This window comes from Equus przewalskii, chromosome 5 (genome assembly GCF_037783145.1).
Source record: "Equus przewalskii isolate Varuska chromosome 5, EquPr2, whole genome shotgun sequence".
In the NCBI taxonomy this organism is placed as follows: domain Eukaryota; kingdom Metazoa; phylum Chordata; class Mammalia; order Perissodactyla; family Equidae; genus Equus; species Equus przewalskii.
The window spans coordinates 13,517,998-13,539,572 of NC_091835.1; the positions used below are offsets into that span (position 1 = coordinate 13,517,998).

Below are 21,575 nucleotides of genomic sequence, written 5' to 3' on the forward strand. Positions count from 1 at the left end.
TAAGTAGATCTCTCCTTATATTTGGGTTAATTTATAGAGAAACTGATAGTGTATGTCCTGAGCAACACGGTCCAAGTCTAACTAGATCCTCGTCCCACTGGCAGCCTGGTGGAAGTGGCAGCCGGGAGAGTGCAGCAGAAAGGTTCACAATGACCTGCAGAGTCAGACAGACTCCTGCTGCAGTCAAGGCTCTGCCAAGTCTGAGCTGTGTGTTCTTGAGCAAGATGCTTAACCTCTCTGAGCCTAGACAGTATCCACTGCAAAATGGAGATAATCCTTTACACTTGTCAGGATATTGACGGCGGGGAGCGTAACAGAAAAGACCAACATAGAGCCAGGCCCAGAATAATCTTTCAGTGGACAAGTGATGCTGCCTCTGCTAATTGTCATTATGGAGGCTTGGTCACCTCCTCTCAGCCTCCAGGCTCAGCTTGAACATGACACTGCCCCGGAGAAGCCTCCTCTGACAGGTGGCTCCTCACAGCGCTGAACCTGATGTTCTCACCGTGCCCTGTGGGTTTCCTTCCGAACACAAAAGCTGAAATTACACTCACGTGGATTAAATTTGTAGGTTATGTCTTCGCCTCTCTCAGTAAGAGCTGGGATTGCGCTTACGTGGTTCACTGTACGCCCTGTGCCCACCACACAATAGATGCTCAGTGAATAATAATAATGATGATAATGATACTCATAATAAAGCAAGCCCTTCCATAGCACTTGCTATGTGCCGGGCACAGTTCTAACTGATGTTTATACATGGTGATTCATTCACATCTCACTCTATGAAGTAGTGCTCTGATCACCCCCATTTTCCAGATGAGAAAACTGAAGCACAGAGAGGTTAAGCAACTTGCTCCATAGACTCCGAGCTAGTAAGTGGCAGAGCTGGAATTTGGATTTTGCCAGTCTAACTCCAGGGTCTGAGCTTCTAACCAATCCTGCATGTCAAATCTGTGCCCAGTAAACTGTATCTTCCAGAGGTGGATTTATACCAGAAAAATATTTGGCACGTGGCAGGGTATAGCGAGGCAACCCCGGAAAAGCCCCTTTGAGAGATAGTATGTCCCTCGTTGGAAAATCTGTGATGTCTCCCTGGATAACAGTTTCAGAAAGCAGCTAGCTATCTTAGCAGATTGTTTTAGGGTGAAAATTTAAATTGCATTTTGATGGGAATTAAACATTTTTCAACGTAATGAATTTGATAATGAGAATTTTTGAAAAATGTATTGTGCTTCCTGTATGAAGCGTTCACTGGCAGCAGTGACTCAACTATCCAAATTGCCTGTAAAAGCATATAGCTGGAATATGGAAACATGATTGGCTCCCTTCTACCTCCTTAATACAACAACTGCCCCTACACGATATAAGAGATGGGTAACACCGAAATGCCCCCAGAGAAGAGACTACTTTGGGTCCAACAAGAATGAGGCCATCACCCAGGTTACCCATTTTGAGCCCATCCATGCTCAGTCCATGGCTGAGCTACTCATGGCTGTCCAGGCTCAGAGTGGAAGGCGGCTACCACTCATTCTCAAATTTGTGGGAGGCTGACAGCCTGGACACATTGCTGCTGCACAGGGAATCAGCCACCTGCCTTTCTGGGCCAGCGTGACAATTTGGGGACGACCATCAAGCTGGTGCGAGTACAACTAGCTCACAGTCGTTGTCGCACCCTCCTTCACCACCGGTGGTATTCTATGCAGAATGGTGTGATGGGAAGAACCTGGAGACCAAGGCAGAGGGCAGACACCTCCATCCGCTTATTTAAGCCATAACACAGGCTTTACACGGGAACCCCATGAATCGTGGAATGAATAAATCAATCAGGAGGTAATAAAAAATCAACTCCTCCTCCGCCTCCTCCTCATCATTGTCATGCTCAAGCTGTTAATCCCACCGGGGCTCCTTTGTAAATTTTCCAGAGGCTAAGCAATTGTCCTCAAATGAAAGTGACCCCAAAGGAGGAGCACCCCCATAGATTAAAGGCAACTGGAGATTTAGCCCCAAGCTGAGTAAAACCAGGTCACGGATTTGGCCATTTTCCAGGGCAGGGATTAGCAAGAATCTTTCTCCTTGTCTATTTCCAGATGGGTAAGTCCCCTCAGGTATCTAACTCAATTAAGCGGTTGGGAGGGAGTTAATCAGTACTTTCTGAGCTAAAAGGAGGAAAACACAACCCAGCAAAGTGCTTCTCCGTGTCGCCCAGCTGCCCTTTATCAACTCGCATCCTTGCCTCGCCTGGTCTACTTCTGCTCATGAACTTGGGCCTTGTGTTGATTTTGATAGTAACGCATGACCTCTTTTTTCCACATCTGGGACTTGTGGAGTTCTCTTCTTTCCGATTTCTCTTCATTTTCACTTAATTGTAGTGCCCTCTCTTTACGGGGCATCCTTCTCTCCTGCTGACATTTATTGAGTCTTACAATTAATCACTTTGGAAACAAGCACACTGTTCTTTCATTATAAAAACCCACGTGCTGTTGCCAAGCCCTTCTTTATCTTCATTCTCCCACCTTTGGCACCGGGGAAGCTCAAAAGCAGATTACTCTTTTGTTGGTATGTTTAGATGCATCAGAAAATGATCCTTCATTGCTCTCTGAGGCAGCTTCCTCAGCAGCAGCTTGCTGCAGAGGGCACGGATAACTTAAATGTTCCATTAATATCAGACCTTACATTTCCCAGGCTTCTACGTTGAGTGAATTCTTCTCATGTCAGAGTAAGTCTTATTCTTAATAGAAGGTAGTATAGTGTAGCAGTTAGGCAAATGCTCAGGAAGCAGACTGCCAAATTTACATCCCTGTTGAGCCACTTACTACCTTTGTGACTCTGAGCAACATTTTTAAGCCTCAGTTTCCTAATCTGCTCAATGGATGAGTACTCATGAGGATCTACTGTCCATATCAGTGCTTGGCACAGTACAAGACACATGGTAAGTATTTAATACATATTAGCTAGTTATTACGAGAAAAGAGAAGATCTAAGGACTTTCAGACATTGCTTGCTTTTGTCCTGCCCCCTCCACAAGTGGTGTTTTTTTAAAATCTCCTGACTCTTCCTCGCTGAGGGACACACAATGTTCCCTGGGTGATGGAGGAATGGGGGTGTTGGGACGCCTCCTCTGTGCTTTGAAGTTAGCTCCCATGGTAACGTGAGACAAGTTCCATAACCCCTTCCCAGTCCTTTTCCATGAGTAAACAAATTTGAAATAATATAATAATACCCCACTTATCCAGAGGTCACATTTTGAAACCTCAACTATTGTGCTCACAGCCAAGTCCTGGGAAGCAACAGAAACAACTTCTGCAGAGCCCGAAAGAGACAGTGCCCGATTCATTAATCTGTGAATGTGATGGGAGCAGCTTGGAGAAGGGGTCTTCCAGCCACCTTATGCGGGATTCTAAAGAGCCTGCTGAACTAAGCTTGCACTGGCCTTGGACCAGAAGCAAGATAATTCTGACCTGCTCTTGTCCAGTGGGAATAGGGAGTAGCTGATTAGAACTGGAAGGATGTCCCTGCTGAAGGCAGGAGTTTTGACAGCTGTCTAACATCTTCAAAGGGTTGTGGTGGTCCCAGCCATTCAAGCAGCCCACCAAGACTCAGCTACCAGACGGGATTGGGGGCTGTGTGCCTGGGGCAGGAACGAGGGTTCATTATTCTAGCCTGGTGTCTGGGAAGTGAATCAGAGCAACGAACATGAACTTTGGAGTTAAAGAGACTCCAAAGTTTGAATTCTCTGAGCCTTACTTTCCTCAATTGTATAATGGAACTAAGAGGACCTCTTCTGCAGAGTTATTATAACAAAAGATGCTATGTATAAAATGTTGGCACAAATGGTAGATTTTATCATTCTTTTACCACTATTGTTAATACAATCGTCACGTTTGTTATCATTGTTCTTCTAAGAAAGTGCCAAAGAGGCTAAGTAACAGCCCTGCAAGTCAAGGCTCAAAGCTAACACCATCACATGTAAACAGTAACTCAAAAGAGGGAGCCTTGGCAGCAGAATGAGACGGGAAGGTCAAGAGTGAGGTGAGGCAGGAGGTGTCATTGGCTCCTCTTCTCCAGCCTGTGAGTCCAGGGTACATGGCTGGGTCAGACTAACTTAAAGGTTGGAGCCCCCAACAAAAGGAAGGGATAGACATAGACAGTCTGACAAAAATAAAGGAAATCAATGTTCACAGCATCTGGGACTAAGCCATGTTGGGGGCCATGAAGACCATAAAGGACATAAATTGCACAGTGTTCCTAGCCCAGTACAATAAAGAGAGGTCATAACAATGATGCTGATGCATCAGGAAAAGTCAAATTACGTCCAGTGGCCATAGTTTCAGAAGGAAGAGAAACATGTGAAACAGTCTAGATAAATTTCCACCGATGACTGCTTTTAATTTTCCAAAGTCTGTGATTCAATAGAGTAAATTATGTTATCTTCAAAAGTTAGCGATGTAAAAATCATTCTCAGCTGAGGCTGGATAAACGAGCCATTAACTGTACTCTCAGTACTTGTTCTATTTTCTTTTCTATGTTCATTTTTTTCCCCTTTGAATTGTGGCAGGCATTAGCCACCCACATCCTAAACATTCCGAGTGAAATCTAGTTGAGCGTGATCACGAATTGCTTTCCAAACATGAAAATGGCAGTCTTTTAAGTCATTCACAAACGTGCTTTCCAAATCAATTCGAAAGATGAAAAGGATGGTGTCAACCTGAGCAAATTTCAACTTTAGGTTCTTTGCCAGGGCTCGGGGGAGAAGCCCAACATATCATTTTAGAGTTGGTGTAATGCACACAGCTCAGGCTTTTGAAAGAAAATGAGGACAAGGCAAGGTTTAAACCCAGCAGCAGGAGGAGGGGCAGGGCCATGTTCAAAAGATTAACTTGATAAGATAATGTTCAGCTTCTCTTTAAACCCTAAACTGCAGGATGTGGATTCTTAAAAGTCTGTGTTCTTGCTAACTCCAGTTTCTGCTGCTAACAAATGAAGCCAGTGCACTTCTGCAAAAGGACTTGTGCAGCCTGCATTCCAGTGTGATGTGGTGGGAAAGGCAGTGGAGTGGGTTTGGGTTCTGACACTAACTATGACTTCGGACAAGTCTTGTCACCTCTTTCTCTCTGGATCTAAGTTTCCTTGTCCATAAAATTAGAGAGTTAGAACAGATGATCTCAGGTTCCTTCTAACCGCAAGATTCAGAGGAAAGATGAATAAGCGATGTCTGGGCTTCAGGATGGAGCTGGAGATAGGAAGAGTTGTTGCTGGTATATACCACATTCCTACTACCAATATTTTTAAAAGGGCTGCAGCAAACATAATAAGCAGTGTTGAACAAGAGGTAGAAGCACTCCAAAGAGGCAGGGGGAAGAGGAAAGAATTGGAAAGGAGGCAGTGGAAGGAGGTCCAGCCAAACCCATTTCCCTTTCTTGGAGACCGAGTCAATGCCAAGTCAGAAGCCAGAAGGACTTGACCCTACCTGCTCCCTGCCCTGATACAGCCCAACAGTCAGAATAATCACCCCAGTGAGCCCTAATGTGTACACGGCAATGCCCCATGAAGCAGGAGAAGGTTGGTGAGATGGCAACAAGAAGACTCCCTTGGTCTTTCTTTGCAGGAATGATCATTTTGCTGTGTCACAGACCTGAGTTTGTCACTACCTAGATTTGTGACTCTCAGCAAATGACCTTTTGAGTTTTGTTTCCATTTCAAGGAGATAGGGATAATAATAGTATAATGCTACCTTATGATGAGGAGCAAATGAGATAATCCAAGTGACGCACTTACCACCGTGGCTGGGACATAGTAGGGACCCAATAAATAGATAAGCTCTGCTGTTTAAGAACTCAACCCAGGGGGGGTCCATAATTGACAGCTACACACCAGGTGAGTCAACTGTGCCTTTCTCTGCTGGGTGGCATTTGCAGTTATGCCAAAACAGAAAACCTCCTTTAGCAGGAGAAATCTCTGGGCTCCCAGCTTTTTAGAACAGAAGAATGCAAGATAGAATACAGGATGTTCATGTTTACCCTTTAGGCAAAGTATTGTTATCCTGTTTTCTATGCAAGAGCAGAAATGAGCAGAAGGAAGATTCACGTTTCATAATGAAAGGAAACCAAATTTTGGCTCTAGAAAGTAGGGCCTCCCTTCCCTTTGCCCTCTCTGATCTCCACCCAACGAGGACACAGGAGCCCTGGCGTGCACCAAGGGACAGACTACAAATACTCTGCCAAGCCTTGTGGCTATCTTCCCACCAGCCTAGACTACACATTCCTTATTGGAGCAGGAAGCAGGAAGCAGCCAGCTCAGGTAGCTGAGCTGCCAGAGGGCAAAGCTGTAATCCACATGAAGATTTTCTCCAGGGCTGCTGGACTATATGGGGCTGAGCTCTCAGCCACCACGCTGGTGTCGCTTCCACCTTGAAAAGCCCTTAAATTTGGCTGTGCACAAAATTTCCCTGATTAGACTGCATGTGCCCTTAGATCTTTAGAGATATACGTGTGATCAGGATATGATTCTATCACATTCCTCAATGGGAATGCAAAATATCTTAATGCAATCTAAATAAAGGTCTAATCCCCATTCAACAGGGAGTTGAAGAGAAGGAATTTCCTATGAACATACTTTGGCTTTTAAAGCACAGTCTATCACTACACATCTATGAATAAAGATACATTTCAGATCACTTCGTGACTCATTTACTATATAAAAGCTATTTTTAAAAGCATAGCCTATCAATTTATAGCACAACCACCTTTGCAGGAGCTAATGGTGACATAAGCTTGAGAATCGAGTTTAACCTTGTCATCAGAGGCAGTATACACATGCTGGTTAAGGAGGATCTCCAAAACTTCAGCACGCTTTTGCAAGTCAAGTCTGTCTCTTATTGGTTGGTAATGTTCAGCAAGTCACTTTTAACGCTTCTCTGCTTTCACATCCACCTCAGAGGACTGACTGTTGTGAGAGTTAAGTAAGATAATACACTTAAGTGTACATACGTGATATGTCAACAGCTATTTTGGAACTCTGCTACAAGGTGAGGTCACCTGGTATTGATATACAGACCTGGTTTCAGATTTCCACCTATTTCCATTTGAGAGCTGACCTACGCGCTTGTGACACTCTGAACAAGATGGTGTGTGATCAGGGGGTAATGTTGGCATGGTACTTGTAGTTATGAGAGGAAGTGACCATTGACGCATTGGTGATGAAAGCATGGTTAACTGAGTGACTCTCATTGAATTCACTGTTTTTAGGATGTGGAAACTCACCATTGCTGTATTTTTAACTCTTTTGGATTTTTTTTTGAGAAAAAGGTATTGCATCTGCTTGAAGGTTTTAAAATACATATTGCTCTCACTCTTGGCCATAAACTTGCTTTAGCATGAAAAGGACACTATTGATTTTCAAAATTCAATTCTTACAAAAACCAAGTCTGTTTGCTATTAGGTGAACTTGTAGTGCACAGTTGTTCTAAGACATTTTAGCCAGTTACACAGTCAATACCATTTGCTTCACTGGAATCGACTGTGGGATCATTTGAATCAACTGGTAAGTTGTCCAAAATTAGTGGCTCGGCCATTACTCGGCCTAACCATTTCTTCTTCAGTAAAATTCTCACTCAGGTCTTTTGTACCAAACTGCTCATGTCTTCTGTCCCTAAAAATAAAGTTCTCTTATGTTTCCTACCCACTAGGTAAGCACCTCATCCCTCTGCTCTCCATTACAGCTCACTCTCTATCTGGTGTCTCCAATCAGGCACAGTGGGGCCCGGTGGCCACCAGGGGTGGGCATAGGGGTGAAAGAGGACAGGATGCCTGGTGTGCCACAAAACATCAGAACTAAATTAGCAGCAGAAATGAACCCGAAAAGGCCAGGCTTCCATCCAGACTTCAAGGGGACTAGTAAACAGGGATCCAGTCTCAGCAGTTTATATGCTGGCACTGTGGGGTTTGACGCCTGGGTCCAAGCCCTGGTTCAGCCATTTATCGGTTACGTGACAATGGATAAGGGATTTCATTTCTCTGAGTCTCTTCTGTAAACTGAGGAAAATAAGAGTAGTACCAGTTAGGGTGACTAAATAACAGATCATCCAAACCAGGACCCTTTGAAAGTGAAAGAGGGAGCCATTAATAATTATGCTAAGACCATAGGCATAACTAGGGGCTATGCACAGACAAAATTGGTACAAGCTCACCTTGGTAATAATTTCTAGCTCTTATGGTTGCTGTGAAAATCAAATAAGGTAATCCGTGTGAAATCATTGAACCAGGCATAAGAGCGTCATAACTGTCAGCAACATGAGTTTCACAGTCAAGAGGTCCAATCTGAACAACCCAATCATAAGAAGCACCGAGCACCTTTTGAACTTGGCTCTGTATGGAGATCAGCCAGCAGGCAGAGAGACTAAATTTCAGGTTGAGGGGGGATGTGGGCCCCAGACATCAGGGGAGATATTGAGGCAAATTTCCAGCATGGAAGGGGTGCACAGCAGGCAGAAGCAGATTATGGATATGCTGTCGTCCTGGAGAGAAGCTGGAGCGAGGAACAGGAACTGGATCTGAAGCATCACCAGCCATTCTGACTTCAGATTGGAAGCAGAAGAAGGAAAGGGAAGGAGAGATATGTTTGCTCTATATCCGGATTCTCAAATCTTCACCTCTGGCTGCAAAATCTCCTCCAACCTCCAAATGCCTACTTCTACATTTCCATCTGAATATTCTGCCCCCTGCCAGATTTAACACTGCCTTTGGGCCTTGTTTCTGAACCAGCTCTTCCTGGCAACTGCCTTACTGCTTTTAATAGCTGCGCCATTTTCCCTCAGCCATTGGGGTAACCTTTGCTGTTTTCCTCTTCATTGTCACCGGTGTGCAACAGGCAACAAGCTCAGCTCACATGCACCTGATGATGCAGGACAGGAGTCAGAGGCCAGGCTGTGCTGGGAATATACTCGAAACCCAGTGCTTGATGCCACAGGGGACTAATCTCAGGAAGAGTGAGCCCAAGAATTGAAGTTCAGAGCTACCAGCAAGCCAAGGAGGACCACACTAGAATCCAGAAAGAGAGTCATTACCAGATGTGGAATGTGGTCCAAAGCCACAGAGGGGATTTTAGATCTGATGACAGATTCCCAGAGGGAGGCCTGGTGGCCAAAAGAAAGCAAAGAACCCAAGAGGGCTCTTTGTAAGAGTGAGCAGGATGTGGGTGTGTAGGCATGGGGATATGGACAACACTCTGTCAAACAAACATGTGTCGCTCCAGCTGTCTCTTGTCTGAGTTTTCCCCAATGTAGATTTCAAAAGCCGTGAAGTTCTGTACCCTCAGATCTCCTAGTGACTCATGAACACATTCCATATTTCGGTCCTTGCACCCCCCACCCCTGTTATAGTTCTTACCACTTTCAAACTCATGGTATTCCCAGGGCCAGACACCAATGACTTGAAAAATGGCAATCTATTTCCACTTTCCAGTTAGAGTTATGCCAATTATAAGTCTTCCGTATATTTTCTTAACATTTTCCCTCTATTACTGCTTGTCTGTAAGTCGGCATGAGCAGATGAATAAAAATGAATGAATAAGTAGCAAACGAACTCACGAAAATGATTCAGAAGCATCTGTTTTTCTTGGCTCAGCACCTTGGTGCTATTTGTATTATTATTGTTCTTTTTAAATATTTACTCACACCCTCCCTGCATTCTCCTTGGTGCCAGAAAACAAGGGAAGCTTTCCCTTGTTCAGATCATCTCTGTGCTCTCATCTCTTCCAGCATCTTGCTCCATCCAGTGTCTCTCTCCCCTCTACTGGCTCCTTCCCCTCAGCAGCATAAAAGCTTCTCCCAGATATTAAATAAACAAACAAAAATAAAACCGCTTTCAACCCTGAAATTTCTATGGCTACAGCACTCCCTTGCTTTCCCTCCCAGGCAAACAACTGGGAAGAATCATCTAAACACCCTATTTATTTCCTTGCTCTTCTCCCTTCACCCTTAACCCAGGGCAATTGGCTGCTGGCACTCACTTCATTGAACTCCCTCCATCAGAGTCACCAGTCAGTCCTGCCACATGGTTTTCACATGGAAAAAAGATGGTAGAAGTCCTTCCAGGTGCATTTTTTCTCTTACAAATGTCTTGTTCTTGAAATTTCACTCACAGAATGAAATTTCGTGTGAAAACCTTCTTCAGCACAGTTATTGCAGGAGAGAGGTTTGGCTTAATGGGGTGTTAATACGTCAACTTGCCTTCCTCTCTCCCTCCTTTCCTTCCTAATAAATGTGAAAAGACAGAAGGATGGAAAAAAGGAGTGGGGAGAGGGAGAGAGGGAGGGATGGAGAGAAGGAAGAAGGGAGGGGGGAGAAAAGGAAGAAGTTTTCTCCATTTAATGCATATTTCTCCATTTAAGGAATATTTACTGAAGGCTAGCCTGTGCCAGGCACTATCCCAGGCCCTGGAGATATAAACACGAAGATGAGAGCTCTAGCCCCTTGGAACTTACAATCTGGTATAAATCTCTCAAGTAAAACATGATTTCCTCTTAATATTATCCATAAACACCATAATTGTATTTTTTAGTGGATTCTTTGGCCTAAACTGAGCATTGTCTGGTTTAATGCCCACAATTTCAGATAAGAAAAATTAAACCCAAAGAAGCAACTTTTCCCAGCTCCCCAACCTGATAGTTGCATCCAACAGTACACAATAGTAAATATTAAAAGTTAGTTTATTGCCTGCCAAGCGCTTGGCAAAGCTCAGGGATGGAGTGAAAGCTTTATGTGTGACGGAACAGGTTTGCTCTGATCCTTCTTCAGACTGCATCCTGAGTGATGTCACCAGGCACTGAAGCAGTCACTGTTGATTTGGGAAGTGACCTCAAATTAGAAAATTATGATATGTCAAAGGATAAGAGAATTTGACTTTTTATTTCACCTTTTATGAAAAAATACAGCTGGCTCCCAAGAACACATTCATGGTGAGTCTTTTGAAGCCACAAAAATTATTTCCTGCCGTTTATAAAAAACACTGGGGTCATGCAAGTCACAGACACACGTACACACACACACACACACACTAGCTTTAAAACTCATGCTTCAATCTTCTTGCTGCAGTTTCTAATGGTTTCTGTGGTCAGTTTCTAAAATTACAAGGGAAAAATCATGACCTTTGGGGAACTCCTAGTGTCTGGAGACGTGTGTTCTGTTTAATACAGTCATTACTGGAATTGTGCTTTCCACGCGTGCAAGACCAAAAGGTGAGTGATTGAACAGAGGAAGAGGCAACCCACTTTTTTCCCTCTTTCTTTTCTCTTTGCTTTATTGTGATAAGAACCCTTAACATGAGATCTACCCTTTTAACAGATTTTTAAGTGTACACATGGCATTGTTATCTACAAGCACAGTGCTGTACAGTAGATCTCTAGAACTTGTTTATCTTGCATGACTGAAACTTTATACCCATTGATTAGCAACTCCCTCTTTTCCCCTCCCCTAGCCCATTTGTTTTTAAATAGACTTACTTTTTAGAGCAACCCAGCCCACTTTTAAACTGCATTGTTTTGAGCACTTCCTGTCTCCAGCTGATGGAAAGTAATAGCGCCAATGCTGTTAGGAGGCCAACAGAATTTCAACATGTTCACAACGTCTTGAGGTGTCTTTATCAGCAGTAGAGTAGGCTGAAGGCATTGAGAATGGTGACTCCATGAGCCAGCCAGGGCTTCTGTGTCTTTCCTTCAGAAAAAGCTGCTCAAAAGGGTGCTCTAGCTATTACTAGAAAGAAAATCGGTCACCAAAAACTGTTGTGTTAATTTGACATTGAAGAAGTTAACTTACTAAAAGGGTTTAGTGCTGTTTTGTGTCAACAGGGGGCAGCCAAGGATTATTATGGGCAGTGGTATCTTATCAGTATTTAAAAATTATTAGCTTTAAAGTTATCGGTTAGTTAGTCATAGTAGAAGTCTCAGCAATCTTTCACGGTATGTGTATTTAGCAACAAGTATATAGGAGTCAACAGTAGGTGCTGGGGACTTTGGTAAGCCATGGGTGGGGCTTACAGGGGTATGCAGCAGTGTATGTACAACAGAGCTCCTACAGTCGAATTTTATTCAAAGTACTATGGAAGGACAGAGAAGGACAGTTAATTTGGCCAGGGGAGTTACATACGGTTTCTTAGAGGCTATTTGAGCTGTGTCATGAAGGATGAATAAATGACATAATGAACAAATGAATAAATGGGAAGAGAAGTGTTTCAAACATGAAACATGTCCCTCAGGAAGGCACTCCTCTTTTGGAGGCAGATGCCACTTCTCCACTAGATGCTGAAATCGCTCAGCATAACGGGCGCCCCCTGGTGCCCATTGTGAGAAGAGGCCTCAAGCACAAACATCCTTTTGGGCTATATTGTCCTATAATGGAAAGAAATTTCAGAAGGTTTCAGTTTTGAGTTCGAGTTTGCAGTAACCCTCTCAAGGAGCATTTGAGGTCCCTGATGGTGGGAGGTGGGACTGTGTTATCCTTCCACCGGGAGATGGCCCTTAGGAGCAGAATCATCTCTGGCAGTGCAACTTTCTCAATTAGAATCAGAGAAAAGACCCACAATCCTGAAATTACACTTTAATGATTCTTGTTGACTTCATGTTTAATCAAATGAAGGTTTTGTTTGAAAAAGGCACATGTAATGCCCAGAAACACTCTTCATTTATTTTACTTTCAAATGAAAGGTTTTATCTAATAGTTGTTGTTCCAAATTTTACGCAGTAGAGTTGTGGGTATTTCATTAGCACCCTTAATCCGTAATGGCCTTCATTGTCTGCTAAAACCACAAGAAATATTGTCTCTTTAAAGTTCTATGATGTGCATTTATTCTGATAATATAATGTCAATGACTCCCAAGCCACTTTGGTGATAGAAGTCACGTTTTCTTGCCTGAAATGTTCAAAAGCAACCGGGGTTGTTTATCTGCTCCTCAGGTCTAATCGTAACAGAGCTCACGGTTAAGTTCAGTTAGGTCTACCCAAAATAAATATTATAGTGACAAAACCAAGATGCTATTTAATAATCATAAAAATGAAAAATACCATTTCTGAACATGTCCTATGTGCTCAGCCTTTTCTCATTTAATCTGTGATGTAAGTATATGATTACCCCCTGTAGTGCGTTGAATGGTGCTCCTCAAAAAGATATGTCTGTGTCCTAGTCCCTGAACTGGTGAATGTACCCTATTTGGGAAAACGGTCTTTGCAGATGTAATTAAGTTACAGATTTTGAGATAAGATTATCTTGGATTATCTGGGTGGGTCCTAAATCCAACAACAAATGTCCCTATAAAAGATAGAAGAGGGGAAGACAAAGAGAGAAAAGGAGAAGGCGATGTGAAGATGGATCAGAGATCAGAGTTACACAGACGCAAGCTGAAGAATGCCTGGAGCCACCAGAAACTAGAAGAAAGGATGAAGGAGTCGCCCCTAAAAACCCTCAGAGGGATTGCACACCTGCCGACTACTTGATTTGCTGACTACTCTGGCCTGTGAAAGAATAAATTTCTATTCTGTTACTGCAAGCCACCCAGTTTGTGATAATCCATTATGGTAGACCCAGGACACTAACACATCCCTATTTTAAAGTTGAGAAACTTGAAGCTCAGAGAGGTTAAATAATTTCCAGGGCCACACAGCTAGCATTAATATAGGGTAGACTGGTGTTTGAACTCATTTTTCTGACTCAAGAAGCTGTGCTCTAAGCATAAAGCCACAGGTCTGGCTTAACAGTCTAGAGAGCATCTTTTTCCTAAGAAAAAAATCAAGAACGCCAACAGTGTGCTGATGCAGAATTTCAAACAGCCCCTTCCAGCAGCTTCCTGTCTCCAGAATCAATTGTTTGCATTAAAAGACCCATTAGGGTCTGTCCATCGACAATTCAGGACACAGAGGGCCCAGCTTCCAACTCAGGGATAAGGTAGTTCTACACTCGGCCCCCAAAGGAGCAGTCCTGGTCTCACTTTATCTCCCTAATCATATGTATAATCATCTTGACTCATGCTGGGCAATAATACAATGGAGAATGAACATTAAATTAAATCTATAAAGAGGCTGAAATCAATCAAGCCCTTCAGGAAACTAATTTTAGAAAATAGGTCATTAGATATATTAGAGTCAATCTGGAAATCAACTGAGAAACAGGATCTCATGTTTTCTTTAGAAAAAACCTTTTTGTCATGAGATAGAATTTTTATGATCTTACGGCAGAGAAGTATAGCCACCACAAAAAAACTACAAGTCTCTAGTGGTCAAAATAGTGATTTTACGCTCCAAGAAGAGGGCATCACTGCTCTCCCCACACACAGAGAACAGCAAACAGCAGCAGATTCTCTGTAGGCTAGCAGGCAAGCTCTCAGCGACACAAGGACATGATTTCAATAATTGGTGAATTCAACGGAAGGAAAAAAATCTTTAAAGCATGTAAAGTTTTGGCAATTCCAATCAGACCTTTACTAGGGCAGAGTTGATTGAATGTTAACTACTCATGTACTTACAGCCTTGATTTTTGCCAAATTGTTGTAGTACCAGCTAGTCTAGACTTAACAAAAATCCTTTGAATCAACAACTTAATGTTTTCCCATAAAATTTTATTTTAAATGAAAACTGTAAACCTGGACCGTAAACCAGTTGCCAAAAATAGAATAATTGAAAATAATTTTAAAATATAAGGACAAAATTAAATATACTTTGCCATTCAGTTCTAGCTCAATACTGCTGGCTATCACAGTTTAAGCCCAGAGTCACTCTTCTCTCTGTAAGAAGGTGGAGAAATGTGAGGCAGGTGGTAAGGACAAACTAACACTAAGTTGACACTTTACCCTTGGTGTGACCAGGAGTATTGAGAGAGAAGTGAAAAAGAAAAAACCTTTCACACTATGATTCAATGTTATTTAAAGCTGTGTGTGAAACTACCTAGAGTAATCTTGAGTAATCTTGAGTATGATAACTGGTATGCATTTCACACTTTGGGAAAAAGTACTCATATTTTTGGGAGAGGGGGGCAGATAGAAGTAATTTACCAAAACAGAGCAAATACTATATATATATAGTACTGACTATATATATATATATACTTTAAATATTTGATTAATATGAAATCCATCTTCATTTTTCTCCCCACAGTTACTTCATGGACTGTTTCTATCCCTTCCGTTTATTGTAATCTTAGTTTGAGTGGCATGGGTTACTATAAAATCCCCTAATGGTTGTTTCTGACTATAGTCTTTCTTTCTTTTAGGTTGGTTTATGAACTTACTCATCTCACAGCTTTGGTTGAAAACCTTCAAAACCTTCCTTAAATCTATCAAGTGATTCAGATGAAGAGCCACTCACAAAGCCCTTGTTATTTCAACTCTCATCTGCCAGGTAAACCAATAGTTTCCTTGCCATGTCTTAACTATTTAAGCACTCTCCCATTTATGCTTTTGCTCCTGCCACATTTTGTACTCGGAGTCCCTTTGAAAGTTTCCAGGCAAAACCCCAGTCCTTTTCCAAAGACCAGCTCAGAAAGCACCTCTGCTGAGGCCCGGTGATCAAAGTGACTTCCTTCTGCTGCATTCCCTTCTATTTCTCTATCACACACTGCCCAACATGAGTTATTTGAGTATATTTCTTATTTGTATTGATGGCTTTAATTTATGTTTGGAGAAAGAAAGCAACAGGAAAGTGATAGGCCTGTTGCTTAGGGTTGAAGAAAAATATTGATGGATATCAAAATTGAGCCCTCAGGTTGCTTCTATCTCTTCAACATCAACAACCTGTGCTTAAAAAGGGTAAAGTGAACCTTGAAAAGGGGAAAATGAAGGCTTCAATTTTAACAGAGTACTGGTAGCCCTGAGGACTTGAACTTCAAGCCCATGAAATTACGTTGTAGTGTATTGAGGGAACTCACTCCACTGCGATCAGGGGCTCTGAGGATGGATGGTCAGGCCAGAAGACTGGAAATGTACAAATGCATCACAAGATTTATAAAAGGAACGTGAGGTGGGTTCTGCAATCCATCATCTTGCTTTATGTTTATTTCCAGCAAATTTCTAGAGCGGACACTAACAGGATGCTTTGTCGGCTCTTGGGAAAGGAAAAGGTGGTTAAGAAGAGTCAGTACAGATCACTTACATCGGATCGGGTCATAACAAGCTTGTTTCCTTTTCCTTGGCCTGAGACAGGATAATTGTATGAACTTTATAAAGGCACCGGACAAGCCCTCCGAGGTGTTTTTGTAGACATCCCGGAGGGTGGTTTCCAGCAGTGAGCAACACTGCTCTCTCTCGGCTCTGTTAAATTGGACACATGCGACTAGGTCATGGGGCCAGTATTGTTACAGATGACATGAAGTTAGAAGCAGAAGTAGTTAGTAAATTGACATAGCCAGAATCCAAATGTTCCCACATGCAGGCTAAGTCTAAGAAGATGCACTTCAATGAAGATTAAAAGACCTTGATTTAAATTTTTAAAAAAGTCATGACTATATAGAGATGTGCCCTATTGCATTCATGAAAAAGACTTGGGTATTAGTATAAACCATCTTGTGGTGAAGAATGTGATGTTAAGTTGTAGCAGCAGAAAAACAGAATTTAGAATAAAGGTGAGTGTAATCCTGGTTTTCTTGGCACTGATGAAATGTTGAAAACTATTCAGTTCTTGGTGACAGAGTAGGAAGGATAGGGACAAACTAGGACCCATTTAGAAAAAGTAATGAAGATATTGAAAAACGTGCATGAGGAAGTTCTGAAGAATGATGATTAGCTTTGAAAAGATAAGACTATATCAAGCATGAGAACTGTTATCAAAAACTTAAAAATAGCCATGTGAAAAGAATTCTGCCTAATTACGAGCATGGCCGGTGATGAGCATCCTACGTTTTGAGAAACTCTATTACCATCTAACTATTTTAGTAGGGGGTTGGGAAAAAATAAAAGTCACCCTCTATGTATAGCAAAGACAATATGCTCAATATGACCCTAAGGAGGGGATTTAAAGCCATTGCTGGAAGTTCTTAGAGGTCAATTCTGACTTAATGTAATAAAGAATATTCTAGAAATAAAAGCTGAACCAAAAATGGAACTAGCCATCCCGCCATTCATCCAACAACGATTTCTTGAGTGAAGATTCTTTTTTATGCCTGGTGATAGATCTTGGGTAGCTGACACTTGTACCCCTGAGGCAGTATTAAACCAATACCTTTATGCTGATGTTATGAAAACATTCATGTTTTAAGAAGATACACAAAACATATTTATTAGCACTTATGGTTTTCAATAATCAGCTGTAATTTTTTTCTCAAAATTTATTTTCTGTAGGCTGACGAAAGTTTCTCTGGGTAACTACCTAAATTTCCTTAGAATTAGCAGTTAGAAGCACTAGTATCATTTCCTCCACCAAACTGTACAGAACTATTGTTATGTATCAAAGATCATATTACAGAGCTGGTGGGATCATGAAAAAAATCAAGGCCAGCTCTCTAGTCTTACAAATGAGGAAACTGAAGTGCAAATGGGTAAGTACCTCGTATACAGGACATTTACAATATGAGAGCATAGGTCCACTGAATCCGTCCTTAGTATTTTATCCAAAACTCTGCCAGCTGTACATGATATTCCAAGGTCACTGTTTGTTGACACAGAGATGGACTAGAATTGAACTGAACAAGCACAACCATGCCAAACAAACACTATTGCCTCCTTTCATAAACTGGGCCTCATTGGCCGTAATATTTAAACATCCGGTAAGTTATGCACTTATTATGTGAAAACGAAGCCTCCACTGCTGATAGATTTACTAAAAGATTCCAGTGTTGTAAATCTAAGCGACTTCAGCCTCACATGATATCACGGGCCAGCAGCCAACTTTGGAAAGACCTAGTCATGATGTGAGGATATGGCGCCCTCTAGGGAGAATTACTTGAAAAACCAGGTCAACTGGTAAGTAAGGGGTCATGTGTGACTGACTTTTAAATAGTCTAGTTAAAATTTCATGTCCCCATAGAAAGTTTTCAACTAAAATAAGTATTTGATTTTTAGCTAAGATGTAACAGTCTATCTACCAAAAAGTAAAACATCAATTGTTGAATCAAAATATTAAAAATAGCTGATCTTAAGCTCGACCAGAGTGAAACCTAGGCAGTCAAGCTGTCAGAATAATAAAATACTCTCAGCTGAATTTCTAAGATGGTAAAAACTAAGATGGAATTTCCCTCTTTGAGATTTCAGAAACAAAGTGTGAAATATCCAGTGTATCCTTTTATTTGCTTCAACCAAATAAGAGATTACTTTTGCAGTCGTCCTGCAAATCTCATTTCACCTGGGTGGCTCTTGGAGAGGTTAGTGGAATGTCTGCAGAGAAGAAATATAGACGGAAGGGTGTGAAGAAAACAAGGATAAAGGCAACCCCTGAGACTTAAAAAAAAAAGGGCTGGAAAACTATATTCAGAGTTTGTTTAAAAAGGAAAACTCTCCAACAGCAATGAATTCAAACTGGCCACTTACAAGACCTGCCTATGAATTTTCATTTTGACTGAAGAGTATGCTTGGGTTCTACCTGCACTTAATGATGGGGTCAGTTCCTTCAAGCTGCTCTGGATATGATTTCTGAGAGACTGAGAAGGGCCTTTCTGTTGTCCACCTCCTCTTGGCTGAGGCATTAGATTCCTTTAACAGGTGCAGTAGTCAGCTGTTGCTGAGTAACAAAATACCCCAAAACTCAGTGGCTTAGGAAAAAAAGTAACCATTTTTTATTGCTAAGGAGCCTATGGGTTGGCTGGGCAGTCCTGCTGGTGTTGGCTGGGGATTCACTCATGTGTCTGCCATCAGCCGCAGGTCAGCCAGGCAGCTCTGTGAATCTCTGGGACCTTGGCAGACTCCCCTTTTCTCCACTAAGCATGATCCTCTGGCAGACATAGCCCTGGCATTCTTTCACGATGAAAGCAGAGGAACAAAAGAGGAACCAGAGGCACTCAAAACTTGTCAAGTCTCTGTATGTGTGTTAAGTTTATTAGTCTCATTGGCCAACGAGAATCATAACCGCGAGCCCAGAAGCAGTGCTGGAGGGCACCCCAAAGGGCCTGGATAGAGAGAAATGTGAAGACCTGGGGAGGTTAATCCATCAATCTTCCAGGACAGGGGACAGAATCTTATAGGATCCAACTAGAAGTAAGGCACACACCTAAAATACCTCACACAAAGGGACCAGTCATGGTACACGGGCCTGACAGTAGTTTCTTTTCAAGAGTGGAATTAGAGACAGGGAAGGAGGACCAGGAAAAGAAAAGAGAGAAAGAGTCGGGGGGAAGAACGGAAGGATACAATCAACTTTGCTGCTCACTCACCAGGATTGCCTGGGGGGCTTGTCGAAGCACAGATCCCTGGGCCCCAGACTTCCTGAATTAGGAGGTGATGGGTGGGGCCTGCTAACTCACATTTCTAACAAGTTCCCAGGTGAAGCTGATCCTCCTGTGGGAACGGGGGCCAGGGGCACACACTTTGAGAACCAGCACTAGAGGAAGCCCAGGTGGGGCCCAGAAAGGAACTTCAGGTACTCATTTGTTCTAAGATCAGTTCAGATACTTCACTTTTTGGTTCAAGTCAGACAGTTCATACAATTGGGTGGGTGGGGGGTTCCACATTTTTAAAGAATGAAATGGAGTTGGGAATATTGATTCAACCTGGAAAAACAGATACAGAAAAGAAAACCAAAGTATTTTATAGGTGAGCCATCAACTAATCCAGGATTAGAAACAGAACTTTCCTAGTGCTAAATCCTGCAAAACTGTTCTTTCAAAGAAGCATTTAGCTTGTATTAAATAGACCAGCTAATGAGGGATATAGCACAGCAAAGGCATATGGACCCCATCATCCTCCATCATAACTGCTCTAAATCAACCCAAATGTAAGAGGTACAAACCTCCAGTTATAAAATAAATAAGTCATAGGGATGTATAATACAGCATAGGGAATACAGTCAAAAATATTCTCATAACTTTGTACGGTGACAGATGATTATTAGACTTATTGTGGTGGTCATTTCAGAATGTATATAAATGTCCAATCACTGTGTTATACACCTGAAATTAACATAATACTGTATGTCAACCATACTTTAATTTAACAAAGACGTAAAAAAATAAAAATAATCAAACTAAACATGAATAAGAAGGCTGATAGATTCTCAGCTGACAAGTCCAACACTTTGAAGGAAAACAGAGTGAAATATTTCAAGTTTCAGAAGCGAGCATAACTAGGACTCAGTCTGTCTGACAGCAGGGCATGCTTTTTCTGATAAAGTTATGTAGTGATGGAAACCAGTGATATGCTATCTGTAATAGCACACATGTATAGTCCAAATTTTTTCCCAGCAAGCAAGTCTTGCCAAATAACCAGGTTCAAAGAAGATTTCACGCCCATGAAGATTACTGTGAGAACAAAAAAAGACGATGTCACAGTCATTGCCAGAAAGGACTATGGATTTATATGGAAAGTAGAGAAGTCATAGGTGACATTTTCTTTCTTTGCTTTGGGGAAGAAAATTAAATAAAAGCATCATATCTGCCACCCAGACAAGCCGGCTAGAGTATTCACACCAGAAGTTCCAGCTTTTTAAAGTGATTCCCTTTAATAGGTTGGGAAATCAGGTTTGCCTAAAGAACATGTGAAAAGCCAACTAACTTAGCTCTTAAAGAATGTTGAATACTGACATCGACGTCACCAGCCAACAGGAGGGTAAACAGACGTCTTCAGTATGGCTTTCCTATAGAATAACAGTTTTATGATATAGTTTTTAAGATGAAATGCATTCATTTAGTCCTGATCTTTAATGAGGAAACAAAACAGAAGATTCTATCCTTTAGCAAAGAAACTCAGCCAAATCAAGTCCAGAGCTGGGTGGAGTTGAGTCAAAGGAGGACTTTGGGGCTTGCTTTTGGGGACATCTGGCTAATAGCAGGGAGGCCACATCAAGATGCAAATTGCCACAAGCATTATAAAAAGGCACCCAAAATATTAGGCTGTGAAAGAAAGGTCTAGCTGCCTTGAGCTACAGCATAAGCAGAAATACCCAGAGCCAACACGGCCTGAGCAGCTCTTTGAGACGAATCCCACTGAGAACCACTCCTGGGAGCAAACTCAGTGCAGATATGCATCTGAATGAAAACTAGCTTCTGTGCACTACCTGGGAGAAGAAAAATAAACTGGCCCCCAAATTCACCAAGGGGGTAAGAGGGCTCGGAAATGGCTTTACACGGTATTATTACTATCAGTAAGGGTTCAATGGTATATACGACAGGTCTCCGGATTTCTCAAAATGAGGCCCCACTCGTTCAGAATTTGAAGTTCACAAAAGGCAGGGTGAAAACGTCCCCTCTGATTACACGAAGGGAAGCTTGAGGCCCAGTTACTTGACTTGCCACAGGTTATACTAAAGGCTGAAGGCTCTCTTTCTGGGTTTCTTGACTCTGGACTGGACCAGACCACAATGGACGGTAATCAGATATGATCCTTTCACAGGAACCAAAAGCTAAAAGTATCCTGAATTACCTCTTTGTGAGACAAGGAACTTTGAAAAGTATTTGG

At 42.1% G+C, this 21,575-nt stretch overlaps 1 protein-coding gene across 15 annotated transcripts in view; it reads right to left on the bottom strand.

Moving 5' to 3' along the window:
- The window catches only part of DOCK10 (dedicator of cytokinesis 10), a 263,891-nt gene that overhangs the window by 215,021 nt on the left and 27,295 nt on the right, over window positions 1–21,575 (bottom strand). The window lies entirely within an intron of this gene.